At 36.0% G+C, this 21654-nt stretch overlaps 1 protein-coding gene across 4 annotated transcripts in view; it reads left to right on the forward strand.

Moving 5' to 3' along the window:
- LOC149067571 (uncharacterized) overlaps positions 1-21654 on the forward strand; it is a 251303-nt gene that overhangs the window by 179902 nt on the left and 49747 nt on the right. The window contains exon 1 of one of the 4 annotated variants that reach the window (XM_089252453.1): positions 13779-13834. The exons of the other annotated variants lie outside the window; for them this stretch is intronic. The gene's annotated coding sequence lies outside the window, so the exon portion shown is untranslated. Of the gene's footprint in view, positions 1-13778; positions 13835-21654 lie in introns of those variants that run through there. 4 annotated transcript variants of the gene reach the window in all.

Below are 21654 nucleotides of genomic sequence, written 5' to 3' on the forward strand. Positions count from 1 at the left end.
AACACAATAATAATAATTCATAATACAATAAAATAACCGTAATATAAAAATGAATAAACATAATACCCATAATTAAACATACAATTTGTAAACATTATCGTATTGTATTACTTTAAACGACGAGAGGGAGGACGACCATAGTTTAGGACGATTTATGGACTCGTTGTTTGCAAACCTATTCTTTTGGCTTGAATTTAGAACCTTATCCAATGACACTTGCTTTTTACTCTTTTTTAGGATTTTTGGGAAATGGAAAATTGCAGTGTTCGTTGGACAGTTTCATTGCTCGCACACTGCTACAGCTTTATTTGGGTGCTTCTTTTCTACAGAGTTTTGTACAGATTCTCACATTCTACACATCTCTAAGCTCATTTTATGAGAGGGACTTCTCCTTACTTCTCTCTTCCTCAGATGAGATACCGTCAATAAACACTTGCTGGTGCTTGCAAAAGAAATCCATTACTTCATCTATCGTAAACTTCTAGACATTTTTCGCCATTAGTTCCTGGATGCCATCCTCCTGCACCTCCAGTCCGTGGTCTTCCCCAAGCACACAATATCTTCGACAAGTAGTGGCTCCTGTTCATGAGCTAGCCCCTTGAAAGTCACGTTCAATAATGCAAACAGCTCACAGTTTTCTCCAGAATTTAAAAAGAATTAATAAAAAATTTCACGTGCACATAACGGTTTGCTGCAATGCTACATCTAGTTTCATATCGTAAATATTCACACTCGCACGAGTGTTAATTTTCCAAGTGAGGTACGCTTACCAGAGACTGTAGTGAAGAATATTACCCACAATTCCATAACGTGTGTGGGCGAAAGCAAAAAACCATCCGCTCAGTTGTGATAACGTGGAAATAAATAAAATGCAAAAATTTTGTCGTTATGAAAATTTCTCGTTAACCGAAGTTCCACTTTATGTTCAAATAAAACCAACATTACGATCGATTGTTATAATGAAGAATTAATTTCATGTAGTACACTGCTTAGAAAAAAAAGTAATAAATTTTACTGCACCTACTGTGAAAGCCTGAGAAGGAAACGTCCTCAAAGCAGAATATGCTGAAATCAGCGACGTACGTAGCAGAACAACCAGTGTTACTGCAGAACTATCCCAGGAAGAATTTTAAGAAAAGATGTTTCTTACATGGAAAACACTAAATGAATTTTTACCGCAGAGCAGTTTCATTCTGTTGAAAGCTCGTTGCAGAACAATGCAAGGCATTCTGCTTTGTGGGCAGCGTTGTGATCTGGGGATTTTTCTACTAGAGCAAGAAATGAAGTGAATATTTTATCATACATAATGATGTATTCATCTATGAAAAGATGTTTTCTTCCTTGAAGACGAAAATATGACTCAGAATGACAATGTCAAAGTATATTTGTTTAAATATAATGAAATTTTTTTTTTTTTTAGTTGAAAAAGCATGTCACATCATTCACCGAGTAAATACGCTTGAGATCAAATCCAAACCGACTAAATGCAATCGAGAGCCTTCGAACTTATTACAGAGATATCTAAACATTATTTGTGGATTCACCAAGGGTGCTTGTGATATATTGCAAATTGACCAAAATATCAAGTGAATAATAACATTGCGGGTTGATTTTAAGTTTCAAAGCTTGTGACTTTCCCTGAAAAATCCAGACTCTCTGAAAAGAGTCACAAACAAAACAAAAAGAACTGACACCATAACAATAACATTTCATAAATTTTTTATCACTTTACCATAATTTCAATCACGAATACGCACGAAAGACTATTTCAGTGGCACAATTTCATGTTGATACAGCCTCCTCATAACTTCAGGCCATTTATGGTTGAGAAGAAAAGAAGGAAGGGCAGAAAAAAAAACAGAAGCGAGAAGGGCCCATGTTTTGCGGAAGTGTCACCAAATTCCCCATGTGCGGATTTGTCACCAAACCGTACAGAGCAGCTATCTTGCGAAATAAATTAGCTTCACCAAATTAGCTTAGTTTGGTGATAATCCTAATTTGGTTGATTTAGTAATTAGATTTGCCAGGTACATTTCTGTGCGACTAATTTATTTCGCAAGATAGCAGCTCTATGCATGCAAATTAAAAAGGGGGGGGGTTGAATTTATTGCCAGGGACAGATTTCGGGAACTTTCCCTTATTTTTTTAAAGTGGTTACATACTCGAACGAAATTTCTTCTCTTAGTCATCGAAATCAACGGCCCAGATTTTGGTTAATGCGGCTTTAATAGCTTAAAACCTCGACCACTTTATTTCTGGAACTAGTAGAATGTGAAAATAAAAATAATTTGACCTTTCCTTTAAACCGGGTTCCCAGTGACGGGGAAAGTCAGGGAAAATGTAAAATATTTGTCAATGGTCGGGGAAATATCGAAATATTTGATAAAAAGTTTCGTGAAGGGAAAAACAAGCTTGAAAAACAAAAATCCGAAATTTGGAAGGTCGAGATTCGGAATTGTATCTTTCTGGCGTTCTGGTCAGAGAAATGATCAAGCAGATTTTCTCTGATAACTCTGTAAATGCACAACGCACACACGAAAACCAATTGGTTCAGTTTGCATGGGTTTAGAGCACAAGATCTCAAACTTTCTATTCTACCGCCTCCTTCAGAAATTTTTGTTATCCCCTCTTCCAACGTGGGTCAACCTATGGTATCCTATGTAATACCGCGGTCTAACTTCCTCTCCGGACTACTCCATTACCCCCTTTGGGAAATGCTGGTTTAGAGCCTTTAATCTAAACAGTGTGTGTTTCTCATCGAAATGTTGCGCTAACCCATAGTTTTCCAAATTTTTTGTTCCATTGTCTCCTTCTTCAGTGAGAAATTTTTTCTCTCATCGCCCCCCAACTCAAGCGTACCCATAAGATCCTATATTATACCTGTAGCTTTATCGCCCCCGGACCTTTCCATTGCCTGACCAGGGGGGCGATATTGCCCACTTTGAGAAACCACTCGGTGTGGGAACTTTTTAAAGCAACTTAAGTTTGTGCATTCGTCCCCATTTCCTTGGTAGAAGTAAGCAGTTCTGGTGAAGGAAGCTTTTGATAGGACTTGAGTCGGTTTTGAATACGTGAAACCTCGGCCACTCCATTTTTATATAGGGTGATTCTGTTATCATGGTACTAGTTTTAAATGGCAACAGCGCCAAAAACTTTGTCATGTACGGAAATGACGAGTTTAAGCTCTGGCTGCCCATACAAACTTTAATGATGGGCTGTTATATTATAGGACTTGAGAAATCGAAAAAAATATTTAGGCGCCAGTCAAGTTCCTAAGGAACCAAACATGGTTTTCGCTCAACAAAAAAAAAACGGTCCTAAATAATGGCTTTTGCACTTTTCCAGGGGTTTTCATGACCCATTCTCATGGTGAAAGACAAAGCAATGAAATGAAATTTTTTGTCATCCTTAGATTCCAATCTAGCGATCACATGCAGAAAGTGTTAACTGATACCGAATGCACTAATACCGATTTTTTAGTCGCCATGGTGACCTGGCGCAAAGGATGTATTTCATGTATTAAATGAATAAAATAACAGTGACAAATTCCTTATTTTTATTTTTATTTTTTTACAAAATTTCTGCAAATTCCTTATTCGTTATTTCTTGCTTAAAATGCGTTTTGTCTAGCCAGTAGAGGGTATTGATTATCTTGGCATGCTTCAAAGGGACATGTCTGACTTTGTTGAGTTAGTAAACATTCAGATTGTCCATCGTGTATAAAACCACAGTCGCAAACGTACTATTTAGGTTCCTAGGATGCCTTTTTGAATATTTCATCAGAAAGACATTTTTAACCCTTAAACTGCTCGATTATCTAGAGATATATAGTAAAATTTGGTTAGTTCGAATCTTGGATATTCCAAAATTCCATTCTTTTACAAATTCCCCTCAAGTTTTTTATCCAATTGAATATTTAAATTTCTTGTTTGTTTCGGATTTTTTTTCAAATAATTTGAAGGAGGAGAAATCATGATTTCTGTAGGAGCAAATTCAGTTTGGAAAATTCTACAAGTCAGACACTGAGTGCATCGAGAATTGGTACTATTAATATCGATTATGTTGTCCAACCTATGGATCAAGTTGTATCCATTCAAAATCTGAATCTTTTTATCATTATCAAAGGAAGGAATAGTTATTATGGGAAGTATCGGGAAGAAAAAATTGCACTACATTATATATATATATCTATATATATAAAATTGATTTTCTGTCTGTCTGTGTGTATGTATGTTCTCTATACAAATCTACAATTTTAGATCGATCGTCGCCAAATTTTGCATATATACCAAATGGGACCCAACTTAAACGATAGGCTACTTTAAAATTTCGTCAGGGTAGGGCAAGTGCCCCAAATGGGCAAAAAACTGTCGGGCAACAATGGTTTTCGGGCCTCAACAATCACTTTCCGAACGTTTACTTTGGTTACCGTGGTTCCCTAGCAATGCGTTTAAAACGTGTATATGCCTTTACAATGGCTTGTCATTTCTTCAACGCTGTTAGTATATGTATAATATTTATGCCTTTATAATGGTTTGCCACTTTATTCAATCCTCCCAGTAATGAGAGCTTTTTGAATAGACGCCATCGTCAGCATCACTTTGATGGTAGGGCAAAGGGTGATCCCCTATAGAAATCAATGTTAAAATTGCCGATTTTAATGTAGAAATGAGGAAATTTGGTTGGGTTTTCTGTCACATCAATGATTTTAAAAATTGTATTAAATACTCGATTTTTGAAATATTGAGTTCGCTTAGAGATATACGAAGCCCAGGAGTTTAAATATGAAGCAATTAGCCGGAACTACTTTCGAGTTGGATATCCATGCATTGATTTCAACTTTTTATTTATATCTTTTCAAGCATGAAAATTAATGTCTCCGTATTGGCTTTTGATATTGAACTGCATAAATTCATGTGGGTTAGGATATTTTAAAATTAATTATGGGTCCGTAAAGTACATTGAAAAAATTCCACAGCTTTAATTAAGCATTTTTTGAAGCAGAAACAGGCAGAGATGGATAACTTGAAGTTCAAAAAGGGGGGGGGGGATTGAAATACCTAGCACCCTTTAAAAAAAGAAAAAAAAAAAAATATATATATATATATATTTTACGTTACTTTAAATCTAGATTTGTTTATTTCATGAGTCGCGTAGGAAGTCGCCATATTGGTGAACTTGGACACGGTTTGCATGTCCCTCAAAGAAAGAGGGAGATATCAGGTGATCCAAAAAAGCCTCATTGAAAAAAACCCGGGCAACACCGGGTATTATAGCTAGTATATAATAAAAGTAATATTTCCTTGACAGCATAAGAATGGGAGGCTAAATTTGGGAAACAGTTTCATAACAGATAATTTTTCATAATTGATAATTATTATCCTATATGAATGGTTGTTATTAAGCTGCACTTTGTGGTCATTTTACAGATCCAGGATGGATTTATTGGATAATTCCAACTTTTCCCCAATGATTTTGGACTTTCGAATTAACACTCCTTTTTCCCTGATCGCAACCCTAAATCTACGTATATTACAATAAACCATTCATTTCACTTATCTCGATTCTACGCTTCGGATTTGACGAAAAATTTTGTGCTAATTTTTCCAGTGCTTCAAAGTGCATGTTTAGTTATGCTCATAATAATTAACGGCTCTGAAAGGCTGCCACGCTTCGGACTGTGAACTTCACAACTACGAACAAAATACATATACCGTCTGTCCCACCTATAACGTTCCTCGCTTACTGCGACATTTTTTTTGTGGTCCAACTTTTTATCTATTCATATAATGTTGACGTTTCCTGAATATGATCTTCATTTTTTTATTTCGTGCTTACAATGTTTGGAAAATTTCGCTCTAGCATTTTCGCTTCTTGAAATCAACGTGTTTTTGCGTTTCTCTCGTGTAAAGAAAAGAAAATAGTGAATATTTATGTGCTAGTGATTAAAAAGACCGCTACACACTGCTCTGACTTCACGTGGTCCCACGTCAAGTCAGTGACGTGATGAATTCTGATTCGTGGGAATTCTGTGACGTAAGCAATAACATTTCCAAGTCACAGAATTTCTATTCTTTCGGGACCATGTCAGAGTAGTGTGTAGCGGCCTTAACACTAGTGTGAAAACTACAGATGATGCGATGTATGTGCGTAACAGTGATTAAACTGCTATTCTTTCTCATCGACTTCTAAATCTATTGACACAAAATCAAGCTTCAGTTTTCTTCATCGACTTTGAAGCTTTTCAGATGTCAGCTTCTCGAATAGCATTTCAGTCTTATTTCTGATAGGGAAAAACATGTTTTTTGACCACTTCATGGAATTATGGAATTCCTTGCAAAACTTTCAATACGATGCTTTCATGACACTCGAAATCTCGGAAAATAAGGCAGTAGATTTTGCTTAGTGCAAGAGAACAATTTAAAAGAAAAGCTCCATGTCGGAGAAAAAATAAATTCAAATTATTTTCGTCTACAAATTTATTTTCAGAATTGCAGCAACTAAAATAGTTCAACTTGCCCCCAAGCTCTTGAAACATCATTCCAAACAAGATGTCAAAGAAATGAAAATTCCAAAAATCGTATTCCTATCAAAAACCCCGAAGCTCAAAGGTGTAAATACGTAGGTATCAGCTAAAATGTTAGCTCCCATTTTATTCAATTTTTTCCTGTATAAAACTATGTATCGTAATATTTGTAAATAACTCAAAAACTGGATACGGTAGCTGAAAAAATTATTTTTCATAATGCTCATCGGTATATATTTTCCGTTTAAAATGCTTTCCCACTTTCAACGTTTTTCCCTTGACGTCTTTTGAAAAACAAGAGTATCGACTGTACTTATAAATTCACAAGTAATTTTTCGACGTTTTTAACGTACGCTTTGAGAGATTAAAAATGAACTAGAGTTGCCAGACGATCGCAGCAACAAAAATCGCGTCGCACTTGACACACAAACGTTTTTTTTAAGTATGAAAGTGGTTCTTCTATGAAAAACAGCGCTCGTCTGACAACTGGTTGTGCGTTCCCTCAACTTCGGCGTACAGAAATAATCGTGTCGTCTGTTATCGGCCTTGACATGTTTTCCTTATATGAAACGCGGAATCGGGGAGACATGATGGAAGCATTCAGAAATTTGAAGGTTATAAACATGATGAACCGATGAACATATTTTCGTGTAGACCAACAAATTACCAAACTAGGACCATGAGTTAAAACCCACGAATGAAATAGGGTGGTCAAAGGTTGGAATCGAATTGTTAGTCGATAATACATTCCAGTTTCGTTTCTTGTCATCCAAAGAAAAGTGGCACATTAACATCAGTACCGGTCCATCTCCCGGCGATAGGTGGAAAGAGTGGGGGAGAGGGTAGTGGAGAAATCAAGATAGACAATGTTTCCTTTGCCCAAAACCTTAGCACATGATCATAGAAGCAAAAGAGGTGGGCTACACATGACCTTTCCTTTCTTGAAGTATATGCTGCTAATATACTAAATATTATAGTATATGCTGCTCCACACCGTTGCTTGAGTTTGCCTCGATGTCGTGCGCAAATAAACATAACCCCCACAAAGTGGAACCGGGTAGCTTTTTCCTTCTGGTATCGAACGAATAAGCTACTTCATCCCCTCCCCCACACCTGGTGCGGTGGACTGGGAAGTCATCTCGTATGATAGTTGGTCACTCCTATTTTCGGGGACAAAAACGGCACATGTTCAAGACATTCTGCAGCCACATGTTTAAACTCGTGGCCGAGCTAGCTCCCCGGAGACATTTCCCCGGAATGATGCTCTGCCGCACACGTCAAAGATGCCAAGGCATATCTTGGTCATCAGATTTATCGCCAATAAAAGGTGTGGGAACATTTAGGAAGCTAACTTCGAAATCCTATGAATTTTTACGGTTCTGTATAAAAGTATTTCAGTTGCAGCAACTGTGGATATATCCATCCCACCTGTCTGATAATTTTTATTCAGTCGGAAGGTGGTCCAATAGAGCAGTGGTTCTCAACCTTTTCAAGCCTGCGGCCCGGTTTCATTCATTTTTGCGAGTCGAAGGCCCGATCAAACACACGACCAACGGAAAATGAATGAGGAAAAATGAAACCGCGAGAAACGGCTAATCACTCGCGACCCGGTATGAATGATATCAGGGCCCGGTGGTTGAGAAACACTGCAATAGAGAGTTGTCCTGCCTGAAGATAGTCCTACAGTATGTTTTCACGCATCCAATAATGTATTTTTTTTATTCTGATATCGTAATTATTGATTTAACAAAGCCGGTTTTTTAAGAAAAAGCTCACGCATCACACCGGCAACGTATGACTATAAGACGGGGAACAATGTGTTAACATAGCACTCTTTGGAATTTGCTCGATTCGTGAAAACACCTAGACCGAGAACATTTTATAGCAAAAAAATTGCGAAAAATAAGTTGCCAAATCTCTACTGAGAAAAAGCAAATGATGGGAAATAGAGAGCTACTGTAAGAAAGTTGCAATGAATTAAAATGTAATCCTTTTGATTTTCGGTGAAGAATGGAAATTCAAATCGGCTTCGTCGAAAATAGGGAATAAATTGGACTCTGTATAAAAAAAGTCGAGACGTCAAAAATTACGAAAAATTATGGGTCATGTGGTCACCGGTTCATACCAGTTCCGGCCCGCGAGCGATAACAATATCCCCAATATCCTATATCGCATATTTGAGCCGCTGACTGAAAATTTTATGCACCCCTGCTATAGAGCATATAAAGATTCATTCGGTATCGACGATTTCTTGGTGGTCGGCTGAAGTTGGTTTTCTGTGGCTCCCAACTTCGACCTTTATCTCGTCGTTGAGACACAGCGGTGGGTCATGTGATCTGGTTAGGAGGAGCACAGTTCATCAAGGGAATTGTTAAGTTTTTTGTGGATCATTATCTCGTTTTCCATACATAAAAACAATTCTAAACAAGCAAGTCCATAGTCCGAAGACCTTTTTCATGTCATCTTAGAGCTTTAACCCTTACAGCGGCAGTCCCGAGACATCTCGTCAAACTTGATCTGCTTTAGTCAGGGCCGCAATTAGATGCTTGGTCACCCGGGGCAAGTGCGCATCTTGGCGCCCCCTTGTAATGTTGAAGGAGAGGTTTGAGAATAAAATTTGCGCCCCCTCTGGTCCAGCGCCCGGGGCACGAGACCCGCTACTCCCCCCAAGTTGGGCCCTGGCTTTATTTCGATCAACCCGAAGTATCTCAGGTTCTTATCACGCTTTTATTTCCACTGTTTGAGTTATGATGCGGATCAAGAAATTTTTTAAAACCTCTCAAAGGGTCAGCATCTTTTGTAACCAATAGACTATCATTAGCCAAATGCTATCGACAAAATGAGAACATTATCAGTTGCATTTAATATTATCACAGCAAAAAAAAGTCAGTATGTACGAGTAGGGTGAAAAAAAAATTATACGTCGAAGTATTGGTGCCCTGGTATCACGAATTTAGGTCTCTGAGCTCTAAAACCAGATACGTATGACTTAAGCGATGCTGTCATTATGCCATCTGGATAGAATAGAAGTGCAATGGTCGAAAGTCCACTCCGCAGATGAGTCACGATTTGCTTTTAAAATGGAAAATAACGTCACACAACTAAACCTATAATATTTTCTGGTATAGTTCCTGTATTTGTTACCGGATACCAGACCGACATGCGCATACTCGCGGGAAGGGAGTCCTGTGGTGCAAAAAATTATCGGTATTGAGTCATTGATGAATGTCTCAAAGGAGTGGGTCCCAATCTTGATTATCTGGACGATAATGTTTGGCCAAAGGGAGTATCATTAATAAATTAGTACGATAAAAGCAAAGATATTCCTCGTATACGGTAACTGAGCTAACTCAAGTTTTATTTAACTACTTTTTGGACGGATCCTATTAAAAGTTTTTGGACATGGAGCTTTTAGCCTCTGCCCGTGTATCCTTCGTAAATTTTTCTTGAAGAGCTACACCGTCCTTGTACAGAAATGCCAGTAGACTATGTACCTCTGCTGCGCTAATTCACATGATTAAAAGGGTGAAACTTTCGATACCATACAAACTTTTTATATTCTATCATATTCGTGCATTGGCAATCAGTTACGTTTCTGTAAAATTTGAAGTCATTCGAAGCACAAGTAATTTTTAGGATTACGTATAATTTATAGGATTTATCCGTTGAAAAAACATTGGATTTACAGATGTCGATTTTTCTACTCGCATCTATACGTCATTTTTTGTACAAAAACGTGACAAGCTACCCCTTCGATCCTTTAAGATTTCATTATTGATGAACGAAATTTTCACATTTGGATTATACAATATTTTTCCCCGAAGTAGTGAAATTTGTATCTGTGGATTATATGCAGGAAAAGGTAGCATGTGAGAGAGAGAGAGAGAGAAAAAAAATTATTCTAACAAGTACTTAACTTTTGGGAAGCAATGCATTAAAATATAAATAAATTTATTTCAATGTCGGTGGTTTTATAAAATGTAAGACTCGTAAATTGTTTCCATAGAATGCTAATGAGTTTTGTAGCTGCAATATGGCCCTCATTAGAATCCGTGTTTTCAAAAAAAATCAGCGTTTTTCCAACAACTTTTTCTTATTTTTTACCAGTTGAGACCTGTTAATTTTGCATTTGTTATGTGCTTTCTTTGTGGGATCTGATGTCTGCCTCTCTTTAGCAGAGCTTTGTTCATCCAACTCTAAATTTATCATTTGTACGAATTTAACAGCTGACTGTCGACTTTTGAATTCAATTTTCTAGCCAGCCGGAAAACGTTTTCCATTGTCTATGACGACTTGATCAGTTCCTTTTATTTTTCAATTTGAGATAGAAATGATACCAGGATAATTTTTTTTCCACATCCTCGATGATGTATCCTTTACGGCTGCCAAAACATTAAACTGTTCCAAAAACTTTTAACAAACGAGATTATTCAGCCTCATAACTTCACTCAGATGTTAGAACAATTTCATGTGTAGTATAATTTCAATATTTCGATAGAACCTTACTGCATCGAGAGAGGAAGTAAGCTGCCAGGTTTGGAACTGGTTCGAACTTGCACTATATAAAGTGGTGGGAGAAAAGACAACCGAAAAATCGTCATATCTCGAAAACTTGTGGATGTAAATATATGAAAATTCCATAGTGATAATTACAAATAAAACTAAACGCTTTAAAGAGAAAATAATTTTGAATGCTGCATTGCTCGAAAATTTTTTTTTTATAATTCTAGTACAGGTCAAAACCTCGAAAAAGTATAAGGACACGCGTGTTTTCCGACGTAAGAAATTTGCGTTTTCTCATGTTGGCGCAACAGTCGAGACTGTTTTGATCAGTCGTGCTGTGAAAAATCAATTTTTTTCCGAAAGTGTGAGCCATATACCAAAGACAATATAATTATTAGATATTGAAGTGGCAAAAAGCTTGCTTGCAGACAAAACGTGATGTCTGGTCGTAAAATGGCGAGAAAAACTAAAAAATTTAAGATTCTTGGTTTACAGTGTTTCATAAATGGACCCGAGAATTACAGACTGAAAGCTTTCACAAGAAAGCTTCTTTCTCTTAACTATTCGTCAAAAAAAGACGATTATTTAGTTTTTACATGAAAAAAAAGTGTAATTCAGGAGAAATACAATTTGTCTTGCACACATCGAACTGTTCCTAATGTGATAAATAAATTTCAAATGTTAGGCATACAAAATCGAAGTATAGCCTACCCTCATAAAACAGCACAGAGAGAAGTGATGTGAATTGGCCTAACAGCACGTATCTTTTCGTGCTAAGTGGGATGTTTTCTTTGAACATAGTAATTCTGCCAAAACTGTCTCTATATTTTCTGAGTATCTTAACTTTTCTGAGTATTCTCATAACTTTTAGACAGTTTTTGTTCCAACAGGACAATGCTTCTGCACATGTTTTCAAAGTCGGAAAGGTATTGGTTTGAAGCCAATTCAGGTGGGATCTCTAGAATGGTCATTGAGAAGGTCCTTTTTTTTCTTAATCCTGTAGAGCACTTGGGGTGCATTTTGACTCATGAAGGGTATAGAAATGGTACGCAGTACGGAAACAAACAATCTCTCAGGAGCGTAGCCAGAAATTTCGTTTGGGGGGGAACCAAAGTGATAGAACAATAGATATGGCCATCTTTTTCTTTTTTCTCTCACATTTCGGGGGGGACCAGACCCCTAAGTCCCCCCCCCCCCGCTACGTCCTTGTAATCTCTGTCTTATTGCAGTCATCAAACAAGCTTGAAAACACGGTTACACAACTTTATAGTTTATCTCTATCAATGACATCCCAAATGATAACGATTATGAAGAAAAATAGGGGTCTTTCTCGATTAAAACGAAGTTTTTGTACATAAAATTTTCAATCCCCTTATTCTTTTTTCCAGGTTTTGACCTTTATTATAATTTCAACAATTCTTTTGTGGAGCAGTGCAGCACTCATTCGAAATTATTTTCACTGGAAAACGTTTAATTCCACTTGTAATTATATATATTGCTCTAATTTTCATATACATCCACAGGCGTTTTCGAGTTATGGCGATTTTTCGGTTATCAAACTTTTTTCTACCACCTTAGCTGATTTTATTCTTATAAAAGAAATTTAGCCATTTCTCTGTATTTTGGAGGCAAGAAAATAACTTCATGGGTTAAATTAACTAGTGAGAGTAGTGTGCATTGTCAGTAAGAACAGCACTTTTTAAACTAACAATAAGATTCAACTTCAGTTATGAAGTAGTGACGAAACCTATTCATCAAAAATGAAAGCCTTTTTAGATTTCATTTCTAAATCTATCAAAGTTTTCAATCTTTACCTGCTTCCGCAACATTTATTTGTGGCCTTTCAAAAATCACTGACAGTCATGGTGTTTTTTCGACTGAACAATTGCACTCTTACTTGATGACCGCATCATAATTTGTACATAGTTCCTATCGCGCGAATAATCCCGTGACGCTTATACATATAACCAATTGTGCTTGAATTAGGGTCAAGGACCAGGCAGTAGGCATTTTTTGCAGAAAATTGTTTAACTTCGAGTTCGCGGTAAGTTGCTATGTTTACGCATTTTCTCTTAATAAATTATTTTCAAAACAACGGTGCGAGCCCATATGTTCCTCATCTATATGTGCAACGTCATATCTATTGAGTCATATCGTCATATCTAGTAGCTCTTGATAAAAAGTTTACGTTGCTGGTTACTGTTGTTTGTTGATAGAATGTTCCTGATTCATGTTAATGACGAAAGTCTGTTTTTCGCAGCATAAACATTCCTCGGAATTCTTTAGCGATTTGTTAAACTTCACGAAGACGCGAAAAAAAGAATCCATTTATATGGGGATACAATGTTGATGGTAGAATAAAAGCCCGTTAAAAATGGCTCTAAAGGATCTCGAAGATATCACTGTTATTATATGACTCGTTTAATAGCCTTGTTGCTTGGTTCAAGAAGAACTGTATATGTATATACGTGTAACTTCTTGGCCACGTGATTGAGTTGAGTTTTGCCGGCAAAAGTAGCTTCACCACTGATGTAGTAGTGACAAAACCAGGGGATTTTCCACGGGAAAGGCGCGTGGGGTTGAGAGGCAAGTCGACGAGGACTCATCGATCTTTTCGTACCAGTTTCCTATTTCAACGCCATCTCTGAGTAGAATGATATACTAGGAATAAAGGTGCTATTATTTGCACTTGAGCCTGTTTTTGGCAGGTGCCCCTGTGTGCTTCTTATACTAGTGATGCATTGGTTGTGAGCTGTTTTCAAGAACACACAAAGAATCGTTCTACGCTGAATTCCCTCCAAAAACGTGAGCGATTATTTTTTTCCCCCCCTTTCATTATTTTGTATATTCTTTATCGAGTCCGTCTTTCCTTATCGGCTGAAAAATAATTTCTTTATTCTTTCGCGTCCATCTGTTTATTCATGTCGTACATGCATTATTGCATTCTTCATGGTAGTTTATAGAAGTTCAAGGAAGTGAGAAAACTGGCATTGTGTGTAGCTCGAAGTGCCTGAATTTGTAATAGTGTTCGAATCGTCCCTGACGGTGATTATGCGAGAAATATAATGTCGAGACCATTTGAATTGTTAACGAAATGTATAAAATCAAATCGCTATTGCCGTTCGAGCTGCAAAGTCAAAGACAAGTCCAGTTGCATAACAGACAAGCCTTATACGTATTCTACTTAGGCGGCAAATCAAATTCAGATTTTGTAAGAGTTCATTAATCGCATATTCGTGTATTCAATTGTTTTTATTATTGTTATTTCGTATATCCGACAGGTGCATCCAGCCACATTGTTCAACTATTTGACACGTGTCTGGGACTGCATTATCTTACGAATTCTTGTGCCATCAAGTACTAAGACCATTAAAGAATATTAATAATCGAATGAATGCTTTAAATAGCAGCTTTCGGGAAAATGCCACGTTTGAATTTTGTCTCGGTGATTGTTGCCGGATCCTTTCTGGTATATCATCTGTTTCATTCATTTTGACTTGCATACCCACCTCTTGTCGAAAGTGAATCCGCTAGGAAAATTAATCTGCATTGTCTTAAGCACATCTTGCTCTATATACCGCGCGATCCATTTTATCTTTCGAATGTTTTAGATTTCTCGCACTATATACTTCAATTTTTGTCGTGTTTGCAAGGGCAGATGCCTTTATAGCATTTCATTAAGATACCTGTTATCTTATAAAATTTCAATACCGAGTCTCACACGACACTATACAGTTCATTCTTTGAATTTAAATGCTGTACTCCAACTACGTATACAAAAATCTTCTATCAAGTCCTCTCATGCCCTAATGACACTTTACTGTGCAGAGAGCGTTTCGATCACTTACGAAAACATCACAAAGTTTTATTGCAACATGCATATTTAAACGGTATAAATACAGAGAAATTTTCTAATTGTGTGCTCAAAATTTTCCACCATACCTTTCGATGTATTTTGTTGTGGAAGTTTTAGGTCATCTTACTGTATTATTAATCGCTTATTTAATTTATTTAAAACATTGCGAACTATGATGCACAGATTTTTGATAGAGTTTTAATAAAGTTCATGCGGATATTTTGGTTAAAGAATCAGATTTTCTCTTTGATGTGTAGCAGAGTCCCATTTCAGGAAAACTTATTGATAGAACTTTATCTTTTTCTACCCGGGTTCTTGAAAACGATGTATAATCCTATGGCTACGTGTCATCTCGTTATTCTTTCTTGAGAGAATCTGATCGCTAATGCGTTTCATTGTGGAATTTATTCTGTTAATTGTTCTAATTGTTGATGTAGGAAGATCACTTTTATTTGTTTAGATTTCTCTAGATTCGGTGTTAGATTAGATTAGGTTTCTCTAGATTAGGTTTATTGACAGTTGTTGAGATACATCTTTGAGTGAATTATCTTTCAAGCCGAAGACAAAAATTTATCTGAAGGAAAAGACATTTTTTGAGCATGCTTTGCTGGTTGTCATAATTTAAATAGTCTCTACGTTTCACAATATAACTTGCTCTATTGAATTTTGGAAACTATTCTTTGAGTTTTCTGCTTTGGTCAGAGTACAGTATTGCTTGTTTTCAAGTTGGGAATATCTTGCTTTTGCTAGTGATATACATTTCACTGACGGACTTTGAGTACAGTATTATAAAGCTAAGTACTAGTTCTTGACATTATTCATACTAGGCCACGAAAAATTTTCTTGGAATTCATCGTTTTATGTGTCCCATTAATTTTCTCGATTTTTCATATTCCGTGAAGATTTTATGGTAGTGTGTGTGCATTATTGGCTACCACAATTTATTATCATACGCATAATAGTCTAAATAATTTGTGTTTCTAACTTTCACGACGATTTTTTTCACAAGCACTGCATTTTTTGAGACCAGGCCGCACATTTCGGAAGTGCACCGCTATTCTGCGATTGTACGATTTTTTTCAGTGAAAAGCCCTATTCAGCCAATCATGTGACTTCTTGGTTTACGATAATTCGAATTACCGTAACATCGTACGATCTATTGTGCTTTCAGTCATGTAATTACAAGACTTCGTTATGTAATTACTACAATGTATTCTGACGGATTAACACGCTTAATGCTATATAAACACTGTTTACTTTAATTCGCGTGAGGGAAAAATTGAAATGCGGTGGTTAATGGTAGCGAATGACGAAGGTAGTAATACATTTCGTTACGCGAAATTTTTACGGTGCTTTACTAAAAGTTTATGCTTTTGGTAAGAAGTTTTTATTTTAGGCTTTAATCCTTCAACTGTAGGTGGTAACATATCAGACTGTGTGAACCTGAAGATTAAGGTTCGAATCGAGCTTGTTGGAATCTTTTCTTTTCACTCTCCTCTTCCAAAAACGATTTAAATCTTTCAAATTTTTTTTACTAATACATTATATTTTTCTGACGCTTAAGGTATATTATAAATCATTTAAATATTATAACAAAAACACAAGTGGAAAAAAATTAAGACCACTAATAATGTTCTAAAACTGTATCGGAGCATAATTCCTTATCATCTCTTTACTTCCGATATTCAAATATTTTATAGCCGTTTATGATAACATGCATGATATTTTTTCACAATAATTTTTCCGTGTATTTTTAGTCGATTTGCTATCCAAAAATGCATTGATAAATTAGAAGAAGGATTTTCTATCACATTTTCAGAAATTTGAAATCGTGTTCTGTCTTTGGCTGTTTCAATATTACAGTTTGTGATTTCGGTGTATAAACTTTTTGTTTTTAAAAAATAAAATAATTTATATTGCATTGAAAATGGAGCGATTGCACATTTTTTGAAATATCTCTCGGAACTGGTTAAAATACCTACCTTGTTTGTACCGCTGTTCAGTGATCAGATACCAAAAACAAGAAGGGATCGTGGAATAGCGGTGCACTTCCGAAATATGCAACCGGGCCTTCATCTTACAGAAGAAAAAATTAATCGGGCCACAATATTTTTCAAGCACGTGGAACCACTGCTATATAAGATTCAAAATAAAGTCCATATCGTCCTCTTTTATTGTTGAAAGAGCATAAATCCCTGCACTCAAATTTAGTCTATCTATACAAAACAATATTTTGATATCCCAAATGGAAAGATAAGACGGTTAGAGAGAATGCAACTCGGTAACTGAGAATGATGTCGATTACAAAGTTGTAGTACATTTTTGGTGTTGATTTCATGATAATTTGACAAACAGAAACGCATAACAACCTTACCAGACCTCAGTGAAAAATTGCACTTCGGTGCATGTTACAAGACAGCGAGGAAAACTCGTTCATGCAAATACGGTAGAACAATACTGAGCTCAGATCTATTGCTGTGCGCTAAAAGGGTTAAAACATTCCTCTTTGACAATACACAACCCTAGTTTATTCTTTTACTATGTATTTAGTGTCAACAAATAGTTTGAAACAATTTTTGTGTCGATTTTAAATGCATGTAACTATACATTTCCCACGACTCGGGTTATTATTTCTCCTCTATCATTGTTTCTTCATAATGCCACGATTTTCTGTAACTTTGTAAAGTATTCTAAAGGAACGTTTCTCTACCGATGAATGAAAGACAAACTTGTGTAATACTGTTTTATTTGAAGAGGTTCAATCAAGTGCTGGACATGAATAGTTTTAAACCGTTAGAAATTTTGTACACAAAACTTATGCGTTTAAACCTTTAAGTGGCATTGACGAGATATCTCGCTTCCTTAAAAGCTTTTTATTTTAGTATTGACAAGCCCAGACATTTTGTAAACTTTGTTTCAATGAAACACTTTTCCCTATACCCCTTAACACCTGCTTAAAACCGGAAGAAAGTTTACTTCTTATTTAAAAAGATACGACATTTTCAAGGGAGTTTAGTGATTTCTGCTGTGCCGCTAAAAGGGTTTAAACTCCTTCTTGACAATATAAACCCCAGTTTATCACTATTATTATTCCTAAATCACTAGTCGTTGAGGAAACTTTGTTGCGAAAAATGTAATAAGACACACAGCTGCTTTCATACATGTTTGCAGAGTGCTTTAGAGATTCCATTGAAGGTCAACTGAGTGCATTTCATACCATTACTGACGCAATATATTACCCGATGCAATTTTAATCGTCACATACCCAATGCTGTTCCAATATGTCTGTGTCTTGCATTAGGTATTTGCTGTTTTAACCCTTGCATACGAAACCCCTTAAATTGCAAAAATATTCGGAGAAATTCCTTTCCGTACATGCAAGAGAAAAATCTAGATGTGCAAAGAGGAGTATAAAGGTTCAACTAATTTATGGGTGGGAACATTTCAGTTTTCACGTGGGGTTTTTTGAGGGAAAAGAATCAAAATTGTGTTACTTAACGCTATCGAGAGAACCCGTAGCAAAAGTTCAGCTAGCTAAAAGCACCTCGTATGGTTATGCCATCAGCCTAAGTTACGATCTCCTAACAATTGAAACTCGTTGAAAGTCAGTTAACTAATTATTTAGCATTGTCCCTTTTTTGGGGAACGCTTGTTTTCATTTCTAGTTAAGCAGTGAAATTTTTAGTTTTGATTGTTGTATCTAAATATTGAACTTACTGCTATAAACATTACAAACTCAATAAAAATATCCTAAACTTTTTAATAAATAATAATTAATTTATTAATAACTAATGCTAAACCATTTGCTAAAACTTTTTAGCAAATGGTTTTTTTCATATTTCATTTATCATTTTTATGCAATTTTTTTTTTTTTTAAAAAGTTAATTTTGGGACATATAATGAGTGAAATCGTAATAACAAATATTTTTATGTGGAAGCGAATTGTATTTATTTGTTTTCCTGGCTTTTCAGCTAACTTGAAATGATATCCGAATTGTCTTTTTGATGTGGATTAAAACACCGAAATCTGCTATGGATAGTCTTTTTAACCCTTAAATGCATAGCTTTGGATTTGCGCAAAAGGTCCTTAAAACGTTCGTTACTGCAGCCAGTTTGAAGGTAAAAATCAGAATCGCTTTTGCACGTAAGGTGAAATCGTATTCTTTCCATTTTATGTTTTGAATTTGCTGTTACATGTGAAGAAATGAAGCTTTGGAGTAAAATATTGATGGGAAAGGGTGTGATACTTTCAGAATCTAGTAAAATCACTCGTAGAACGATATGCTTACGCGAGGCTACCTTTTCTATCCCGAGACGTGTCCGAAAAAACCATGTCCCTGAGTCTGCTCTCCCCCCCCCCTGATAATCAGATGCGATGCAACGATTTTTTAAAGTATGTAAATCCATAGAGTGGTACAGTATTTACAGTCGAGAAGGCCTTCTCGACTGTAAATGCACACCTTTTCACGTCTAGTAGGCTAGTAGGCATCCAGAAAAATCTGGGGGCTTCCACCATCATTTTGCTCGGGGGCCCATGGTGCTGTTAAGATGGCCCCGCCGGTGGCCTCTTGTCCATAGAAGCGCTACACAATGAGATCTGGTGCTATGATTTTCGCGCTCAAGTATGTAAATATGCAACTTATGCAACATGTTACTTCCAGCTAATGGGCCTTCGGAAGACCCCAGGATATTATTTTGCTCGAAGCCCATGATGTTAAAACTTCCCGGAATAGAGCACCCGCAGGAAAACTCTAGCCTAGGTGTCCAGAGATCGCCCTTAGTTATAAAAAAAGAATTTCACTATAAGTTAGAAATTATCACTATATAAGAAATTATCTCGCTCTTAGATGAGAAGGCGGGGAGACCACGAGAAGAAAATATGGTCCAAAGGGAGCCATGGGTGAAAAAAGATTAAGAAACACTGCAATAAAATACGTCAGCTGATGTATGAAACATTATTTGCATACATGCTTTTGTATTTTGTAATTAGAGGGAGAAAAAGATTGGAAAAAAACGAAACCATACACATACTAAATACACTATGCACAATTATTTCGGTTTTAATTATATTGATTATTATTAGAACAAATTTTATATGCAGATTATATGCAACAATTTAAATCATCAATAGTTCAAAGAAATCTGAATTTTTTTTTTGTGACAAATATAAACCAGTAGATTTTACGAGTCGTAGGTATCGTAATAATTCAAAAATTGTTTAATGTAGTTTTTATTGAAGTACTTTAACTTATACATTACTGTAAGCATTTTTGTTGGAGAGAAACGTAGCCAGGTCTGGAGGGCATTTTTATTACAGAACACGTAATTTGACAGAATTTAAAAGCAGAACGTTTTCCTTCACATAAATTATTTCCTGTTCGAGTCGTATCTATGAACACTCTTGTCAAATTATCATTCTAAATGTGTTAAGTTTGGGTTTTAAGAGCCCGTACTGAGGGAATTTTTCGGAATTGTACACATTGAATAAGCCAGCTTGTATACTTAGATCGCATTATAGCCACTTGAAATATCCTCCTTATTCAGATCTCATAATATCTGGGAAATTTTTGGTATATGATCTTTCACCAAATTTTAGTACAGAGTATAGTTTCACAAACTTTTTGCTCCATGCCCCCCCCCCTCAAGATTTTTTTCCCCATCGCCCCCCAACTCAAATCAACCCAAAGGATCCTATACTGGACCAGTAGTTTCTATCGCCCCCCCCCCCACCTGGAGCCGATATTGCCCTCTTTGGGAAACACTGGTCTAGCGTTTCTCTCAAAAAACTCGAGAGAGAGAGATATTCCCCAAATATTTTCCAGACGAAGGTAAACCAGTTATGCTTATCAGAGAGTGAATGTCTCGCTTTTTTCGAACTGTTGATCAAGACAGTCTTAAGTATTCTGTAGTTTGGTATTTTTAAGATTCGAACGGGACTAAAAAAATAAGTGGTGTTTTTTTTGGAAAGGATTATACACTATAAAGGTTTGATAAAAATCTCTTTTAAAACTTGGAAAAAAAACAACCAATAATTGGTTGCATTCGCTCGAATGTAACCGATGAGCTTATTGGTTGCATTTTTGAAGTTTATAAAAGAACTTTAATAACACTTTTATAGTGTAATCCCGGCCTTAGAATAATATAGTTATTTTCGACTAACCGAGCTCGAGTCTGATTACGTAACTCAGCTTTTCCCAAGTAATGTTGAAGATTTTTCTCCGAAAAAGCTTTAGCATAACATCAAAATTGCCCTAATATTCAGAGATCCAGGTTGGGTTACCATAAGATGAAGTTAATGTTACTAAAGAACCTGAATGTTCTGTTGACTGAATAAGTATCTGCCAGAGTGATCCTATTGCGTTTTTAGATTTTAATATAAATTTAATTAACTGCACAGATAGTCAGTGATGTTCTCTCGCACGAATGAGATTATAATTTCCACTTTTTTTCCCCTCTTAAATCTTCAACTAGCGATTGAACAACTTACTAAGCTCATTATTTCTGAGTAATGAGAGCATTAGAAGGTTTGAACTTCAATGTTCGTGACAATTTTAATGTCCTATAAAAATGATAAATTTATTGTAAACTAAAAGCGCATGGTATTTTTTCTTTTAATCCAATAAAATGTTGGCCTTCAGCAAATATCCTTTTGTTGTGAAACAAAATAGATGTACTCTGTTTTATCAAACTCTTATTTCGATCAAGTAATTAGTTATTGCGAATACATATATCTGTTTAGCATAACATGAAGGTATTGCAACACACCTTT

Source organism: Pholcus phalangioides, unplaced genomic scaffold, assembly GCF_987345545.1.
Source record: "Pholcus phalangioides strain wild (caught in Gottingen) unplaced genomic scaffold, Ppha-v1.0 ptg000029l_1, whole genome shotgun sequence".
Lineage (NCBI taxonomy): Eukaryota > Metazoa > Arthropoda > Arachnida > Araneae > Pholcidae > Pholcus > Pholcus phalangioides.